This window comes from Cavia porcellus, unplaced genomic scaffold, assembly GCF_034190915.1.
Source record: "Cavia porcellus strain 051 isolate PalLab524CR breed Dunkin Hartley unplaced genomic scaffold, mCavPor4.1 scaffold_16, whole genome shotgun sequence".
Lineage (NCBI taxonomy): Eukaryota > Metazoa > Chordata > Mammalia > Rodentia > Caviidae > Cavia > Cavia porcellus.
In genome coordinates, this window is record NW_026947499.1 from 3,966,221 (window position 1) to 3,974,662 (window position 8,442).

An 8,442-nucleotide genomic window follows, 5' to 3' on the forward strand; every position below is an offset into this window, starting at 1 on the left:
GATTCATCCTTGTGTGATCTCTTCCTCTACCCTAGCAGCTGAGTTTAGAGACTTTTCCACTGAGTGGGATGCAGCCAAGTGGTGAGGTCCCTGTTCTGATGGGAGGTTATAAAAAGGTTGCAGCTTTCATGGCAGGCGTGTACTCTGTCTTCTCTGGAGTAAGCCCTTGGGGGAGGGGTTAAATGACAAATGGCTGAGGTCTGCTGCTGCAGCATGAGCCAGCTCCTGGATCAGGTTTGTGGTGCCCCTGACACTGGCCAACAGCTAGATGATAGCCCCACAGGGACTCCTCCAACCAGAGTCACCCAGTTCAGCCACTCTTAGGTGATCAATACACACAAACTGTAAGATGGTCAGTAGCAAGTTATTTCTGCTGCTTAGTTTTGAGATATTTTGTCAGACCATTAAAAATGATTTGGGACACCTGCTTGGAGAGTTAATCTATGTTTTATTTATATTTAAATATAATATTTTGTTGTTATTTTTGTGCATGCAGGGCCTTTGCATTGAGCTGCATCCCAAGTCCTTTTAATTTTTTTAAAGACAGGATCTTGCTGTTAAGAAGTTGCCTAGGCTTGGTTGGAAATTGGGATCCTTCTGCCTCAGCATCTCAGAGTTCTGAGATTACAGACAAGCACCTATGCCTGGCTGACATACATTTCTATGAACTGGATCATTGATTTTAATATTATCAGGGAAGATGTTTGGAAAGCTGCAAACTCACAAATATCAGGATATACAAGAAAATGTTACCAGTCTCTATCCATGATGCATATATATATATACTTGTGATAAGTCATAGAAAATGCATGCATGGGATTTGCTCTCAGTGATAGTTTTAGACACAAGAAATCATTTAGCACCAATGATTTAGGAATAAATAGGAAAACAGGAGAAAAGAGAAAATAAAAAGTTCAAGGAAAAAATGAAAAAGGCTAAAAGGAAGAGGAGAGAGGAACAAAAGAAAAAATAACCATCACAATATACAGTACATATTTTAGCTGTTTTTATTGCTGTGACCGGGAAACTGTAAGCATGAAGTACTGCAATTTATCTATAAAACTAAGAAGCAGCACTGAGGTGACTTTGATGTGATCACGGCTTCCGTGCCATAAACCCCAGAATAACTGCCTTCCTGTTGAGTACAGGACCCTGGAGCCTGGAGGTGAATCTCCAGGCCACAACATCCAGCAGGGACTACAAACGTTTCTCTGTCTTGCAGTGTAACAGACATGTCCCAGAAAACTGCATAAAATACATATTTCTAGATCAAAAATAAATATACTCATGTCAAATGTTCATATGGTATAAGGACAAGGCATGTAAACAAATGGGTTTGTGGATATGCAGATGGGAAAAAGTCACATTTCCAACACTGGATCAGATGCACAGCTTTGTCATGGTTAGATAAGTTCCTGAATATTATGAGTAGAATTTGGACTTTTTAAACCTGCTTATCTAAAAATTTATACATTCAGGTTCTTTTCTTTCTCCTCATTGGGAAACACTCCCTCTCCATAGCCTAGAAATCTCATATTTGGAGCTCCAGGTCGCTGCTCAAAGAAAGGTGGAGACAACCATACCAGCTTTATAGCAGGTGAACTGCACCTTGAAAGACCTTGTCAGAGCTAAGGAGCCCAGTGAAGGACTAAGAGGTTATGTCAGTGCTGCAAAATCTTGTTTCCAGCAAACTGCAACTCTCAGCCAGCAAATAGACACCACAGGGTGCTATCAGGAAGAGAATCAAGAACATAGGGACTTTGTACACTGATCATCATCATCCATGCTAATTATTGAAACCCAGAAAGAAAGTCAGTAAGTCAGAAAACCGCAAAAAAAAAGAACAAATTATCCCATGCATCCCAGGAGGAACAGCAGTGTATCTTGGAATTTAGAATGAGCAAGAACCAAGATCCAATATTTAGGGTGCGAATAACTGCAAACAACAACTACAAAAATATAAATCAGTTACAATAGCCAAGCTAGAAAGAACATTCTACAAAGTTACAAGTCTGGGCATTTCCATTCCAGATAGCAGAAGTGTAAGACACTGTCAGTGCATGCATGAGGATCATTCATGAGAACCATCTAAAATGTGTAACTGGAGGTTTGTTTCTCCTCTCTCTGGTGCAGGAGCATTCACTCATATTGAAATGTTCCTGCCCGGGGCTGCAGACTGTGGGAACTAAGAGCCACATATAAATAATTGAAAACAAGTTTGATAATCTGTCCTGACCACTTACAGGAGAGCAGTGTGAGAGCAGCCCTGGGAGGTGATATGCAACAAGTTTGCAAGAAAAATGACAGTGCTTCTTGACTAGAACAAGGAAGCAAAGAGGTCCTGCAGACAGGCAGCTTTGGCCCCAGTAGGGGAGGATGCATCGGAGAGGACACGGTGAGGGCCCGGTGGCCGCAGGCGACCTGAGCCATGCGGTGGCTGAGAGCTACGGAGTTTCTCTGCACCTAGACCCACACCCAGCCTCTGCAATTTTCCCACTGAATCTCGACTTGCATAACCCAGCTCCACGCTTCCTCTGCTCTTGAATTTTATTTGTCTTGCATACCGAGTGCAGCACTGTGGTACTGCCATCTGGAGAGACAGCATTAGCAATGGCCACAGACCAGCCTTACTAAAAGCAGCTGAAAAGTGAAGATATTGGGCCACTGTGCAAAGGTCCGCAGGTGGTAAGTTCTCGCTGGACACACCCTGAGTTCTCTTTCATGCTGCTGGGTCCCTGGGGGGATTCTTGGGTGACCTGAATGTTCTCTGTGAGGGCTTACAAGAAATTCACAGGGTTACTTATTTTATAATATGCAGATCATGACACGGCCTGGCTAAGGGAAAGTCTTCATCCTTCCTATTGGGTCAAAAAGAGAGTCTGCTTCAGTGCTACACAGTTCCAGCTCAGCAGGGTGCTCATCTTCCTGCCTATTGACCTGGCCACTTTCTGACCAAGGAAATTCAGCTTAAAAGGTCGTGCTCCTGTTCTATGTAAGGCACAATAAGGATTGGAGAATTCACTTTGATGATCTTCGGTAATGGATACTGGTCAGCCACTCTGCACAACCTCACTGCAATAAAGAGCTCATCCAAGATTATTTCGAGAGTGAAGGAGAAACCAACACTGATTTTTCAGAACTAAGGCTGGGTGAGACAGTGCAGAGGGTTAAACCGCTCAGCATGCAGATGAGTTGATTCTGCATGAAGAATGAGATGATCTCTTTACTTTTCTCTGGTTCATCACAAGAACATCCTTTTCCACTTGGCTGACAAGGACCAGTGGCTGTGTGAAGCCCGCTGCGGCCACTCATTTCCCACAAGCAGGGGCTCACCTGCTCCCCAAAGCCTTCACGCTCTAAGGTACAAGTGTCTAAGGACACCAGTGAGGAGCATGATTTCAGTTATGTTTTTCCTCATTCACACTGGAATTTCTGGATATTTTCCCCTCCTTCAAGTAGAAAAGGGAACAAGTTCAGTGATTGAAAAATATTCGGTTCCTTTGAAAATTCATGTAATAGAGCACATTACATTCTTTAAGTTCTCCAACTACTGTCCAATACAGGAGTGCTCTTTACTATCACATATGATTTTATTATATTCCCTGAACTGAAGGGTTACACTGAAGAAGATAGTTACATCTCTCTATGCCTGTTATTTTATATCTGTATCTACCTATCTACATGTTAATTTACTAAAACACATGTAACATAGTTTAATATAAACTATAGATAAACGGTACATAGATTGGGGAAATGAAATCTATTAATTCATATGTAATTTACTATATTAGTAGCTAACCAATGTATGGCACATATCAATTTATTAATTTAATATGCTATGTCTATAGCAATATCTATAATTTGATAGACTAGATGTACGGATCTAATCTACGGAAGAGACAGCTCGATGGATGAATATATAGTATATGCACAAACATACCTACACAGAAGCTGAAATAAAAAATACTACTTTTCAATATATTATTTGTGCAAGAAGTGCTGCTTCACATAGAGTATATTTTATGCCTACTTTACATATTTCTAACAAATCAAGATTGCGTTCTACTGGGCAGAAAGGTTTGTAGATAATTAGAATAAATAATGGCACTGATGTGAACAGGATCCTCATATGTTACAGACATTTATCTTGGAATAGCATATTCCTATGGGAAAACAAAGTCCCCGACTCAGTGGGTTAAAAGGGAAGTGCTCACCCTCCTCCTGGACACTGCCTTTGGGCTGGGCCAGGCACTGGAGTTGGAGGGAACTTGGTCACCCTGTGCTCCTCCGCCAGGGGGCGGCAGGCTGGGTGAAGTCACCCACAGGCTCCCTCACAAGCATTCCAGGGACGGTGCTGGCAGCTCCCCGCCTCATCCGGGTCTTTCCCTGTGGCTGGTTGGTTTGCTTTGTGCTTGGTGGCTGGACTTTTACTGTGAATATCTTTAAAAGGCCGGTGTAAGCTCTGTTGCCTTTGCTTTGCTAAAATTGATTGTTCCACAGTCTGACTTCTGACACATCCCATCCATCAAGGCCATTATGCAAGTGCCCTCAGACCCAAAGGGGGAGCAAAAATAAGCAAAAGCTCTCCAAAGATTGGGAAGAGCATCTTGTGCCCTTGTTTGATAAGGCACGCTCCCAAAATTACCCACCCTTGTCACAGTTGGTTCCAAACACTCGGTGTCCGGCCGTCTGACAGAATTGTCGCTCACAGAGGTCGCACAGGCAGACCCAGTTCCCCGTCCATTTTCCAGGTGAAGACAGCGGGACGTGGGGCTTGGCTACCAGAAGACCTAGGAAGAATTATGAGCAAATGTGATCCATCACTGACCTGATAATGCTCATCCTAGCAGTAAGAGAAAGGGCAGAGTGGACACCGACACTAGAGAAGTATGCAAGACATTCATTAGGGTCAGGAATGCAGATGAGAAGGACGGGACTTTACCACGACCGCACCCGTGTTCAGGTTTATTCCTACGCTGTGTAAGACAAGGTGGCTGAAGGGCCCAGGAGTCTGAGGCCCTGAGTTCTCCAGCGGGCTTTTTTCCTGGCCCAACCAATAAGGCTCTGTACCTGGAAAACAGCACATCTGTGACCCTGTGACCAGACCAAGGTGGAAAGTTTAATAGGTACAGAAAGCCACTTTCCAGCTCCAGATAATGGCCTCAGCCAGGTGGGCTGGTGCAGAGTTTGGGGGCTGTGGTAAACTTGAGTGTTAGCCACCCCACCTCTGTGTCTGCACTGTGAGGGTGAAAGCATGTGGGATCCCCTCGACAGCTGCAGGAGGAGCAGCCCTCTCCTCCTCTCACTGGGTGAGGCCCCTTCACACCCATCTTGCAGCCTATTCCTAAGTTTTGATGTCTGCCCTTCTCAGGGGTCTGCTTCTTCATGGTAGCAAAGAACTGCACCCTTCCCCTCACAAACCAACTAATCCTGCATTTACCCTTGCACCCTCATCTCTGGGGTCTCTCACACTCGGGGTCACTGGGCCCTGCCCTTTGTCCCTGGACTAGGACCAGAAAGCCAGAGACAGCCTTCCACCAAGGAGCCCAAAGAGCCCAGGGAGTCGGTCAATCTGCCAGTGCTAATCTGCTTCCTGCCTGGCTGTCACCTCCCTCAGCACCTGGGGTAGAGAGGGCTGGGGCCCGAGCCCTGCTTCATCTCACCACTTCCCAGTGCTCCCCTGAGATCACTGTGGAGACAGGGCCCTCCCTGGGGGAACAGTGGGTTGCAGAGTCTGTTCCAGGGCAGCTGGACTGCTGGTCTCACTGTCCCTGAGTAATAATGGATCATGTATTTTAGGTCACTTTTTGATTAGAAGCCTCAAAGTAGTTGAAATGGTCCTACGGTTGTTTACTTACTTTATATGATAGAAAAGGAAGAGTTATTTTGCTCTCGGGAAGCAACTACATAGTCACAGTGATGATGGCCAGTGTTTCCTCTGCCTTTGACTCGAGGTCAGGAATTCAGGTGTGATGCATTCATTGTCCATCAGACCTGCCGCCAGGATGCTGACCAGTGAGGTATCAGCTAGTACCTGCAGCCTTTGGGAGAGCTCTGGCCTTCAAAAAGAAGTTACCTTGGAGACCAGTTTAACAGGAAGGAATTCCAAAACTAAGAAGGATCCGTGATTCCTTCACTTGCCAGAGAGGGAGCGCAGGAGCCTCCAGCTAACATGGAACAGCACCTGGAAGAGCTACAGAGGTTGTCTGGGAAATTCAGAAAGAATTATATGCAAATGTGATTCATTCACTGACCTAATAATGCTCATTCTAGCAAAGGAAAAAAAAAATGTATCTGTCTCAAGGAAGTTCCATTAGGGAGCATGTGGCATAGGATACTGTGACAAATTTATGTTTCATTTATGGAGAAAATAAATTACAGTGTTGAGTGTTGATTCAAGAATGAAGCATTTCTCTCTGTGATCCACTGAAGATAAATTGGCTCCCGGAAGATACAATCAACCCAGCCTGGTTCCTGAATCTCAGGATGAGCATGAACACATTTCTTCAGAAACTTCAGCTCCACAATTCCATCAGGAAATGACTTCTGCTTTGCCTGTCAGCCCGAAAATTACAGGTTTCAGAACAGCTCTTATTTTTGCAATGATTTACAACAACTATGCTGTTACTCTAGCTTGTCTTTCTGGGTCAAGTTAAGTTAAACGAGTATTTATCCAAAACATCAGTACAGCGTGAGCACAGTGATTCAGAGTAAATACTTAAATATCTGATCAATCATTTCTAGTATAACTTTTTAGACCTGGAATTTCTCAGTTAAAGATTTTACACAATGTTAGATGTTTTTTGACCACTTTCTTTTATAGACACAGTGCTTGGGTGTCCTCCAGGTGGCTGTGCATGCACGCTTGGGCCTGTTCCACACTTGTATTTTGTTGAGGTTTGTTTTACTACTTCTCAAAGAGGGATCTGAACAGAATCCATCTAATCAGCAAAGGCAGAAGACCCTTTCAGGTAGGAAAAGGTGAAAATGGGATTTTTAAAGAGAAATTTCAGTGCTCCTTGACAGCACTGTCATCTACAGGCCCAGGGGCAATGCAGGGTGGTGGAAATGACCCTGCTGCTGTCTGGGTGCCCTGCAGAAGCCGCTTCCCTTGGCCTCTTGGCTGTGCCTCATCCTGGTGTGGGCTGGGGTATGGCCCCTGGGTTCTCACAGAAGCTGAGGCTACGCAGCTTTCTTTCTGTCACTGTGCCCCATGCTGCAGGTGCCCCATGTGGGGCCCACGGTACCAGTGATCAGGGCCTTGGATTGGCTTGCTCGTCTCTAAGCAGGCAGTGAAGTTCTGCGAGATGAGTTGTGATTGGATGAAGCCCTTCTGTTAGTGCCTTTCTCTTTCCTAGTGATTGGTCCCACAATGACGTGTGACATGGTCCTGGACAATGCGGGGTGAGAGGAAGACAGCAGAAGGACCTCCAGAGCAGCTACCCTGTCCCGCCATAGGAGAGGACACGGTGAGGGCCTGGTGGCCGCAGGTGACCGGAGCCATGAGGAAGCTGAGAGCTACTGAGTTTCTCTGCACCTAGACCCACATCCAGCCTCTGTAATTGTCCCCCTGTATCTTGACTTGCATAACTCAAACTCCAGGCTTCCTCTGCTCTGAATTTCATTTGTCATGCATACCCAGTGCAGCACTGTGGCAACGCCACCGGGAGAGACAGTGTTAGCAATGGCCACGGACCAGCCTTACTAAAAGCAGCTGAAAAGTGAAGACATTGGGCCACTGTCAAAGGCGTGCAAGTGGTAAGTTCTGGCTGGACACAATCCGAGTTCTCGTCCATTCTCCTGGGTCCCTGGGGGTTTCTTGGGTGACCTGAATGTTCGTGAGGGCTGACAAGGAATTCCCAGGGTTACTTATTTTAGAATATACAGATGTCATGTCATGGTTAAGGGAAAGTCTTCATCCTTCCTATTGGGACACCAAGAGGATCTGCTTGACTACAGTTCCAGCTCAGCAGGGCACTCGGCTTCTTGCCTATTGGCGTGGCCACTTTCTATAGCAGCTAACCAATGTATGGCAGATATCAATTTATAAATTTAATGGGTTTTGTCTATAGTAATAGCTACACATATGATAGATTAGATGTACGGATCTAATCTACAGAAGAGGTAGCTCGATGGATGAATATATATAGTGTATGCACAGACACAGCTACACAGAAGATGAAATAAAAATTCTACTTTCAATATATTATTTGTTCAAGAAGTGCTGATTCGCATGGAGTATATTTCTTGCCTGCTTGCACATATTTCAAAGAAATTGATATTGTGTTCCACTTTTTTTTAAAATTTTATTTAAAAGGAAAAAGAGAAAAAACAAAACAAAACAAAGCGGTGTAAGGGTACAAGTAATGCAGAACTACAAAAAAAGTAAGAAATCACCAGTTAATAGATTACACATTATCATCTTAGAGATAGTTGCCCAAG

General features: G+C 44.7%; 1 long non-coding RNA gene across 1 annotated transcript; it reads left to right on the plus strand.

The window, feature by feature from the left end:
• The first annotated feature begins 1,576 nt into the window (after positions 1-1,576).
• Positions 1,577-8,206, plus strand: LOC111756638 (uncharacterized). The gene is made up of 3 exons (XR_002791065.2): positions 1,577-2,685; positions 2,819-3,049; positions 7,359-8,206. It is a non-coding gene; the product is annotated as an uncharacterized LOC111756638 (long non-coding RNA).
• Positions 8,207-8,442: the final 236 nt, after the last annotated feature.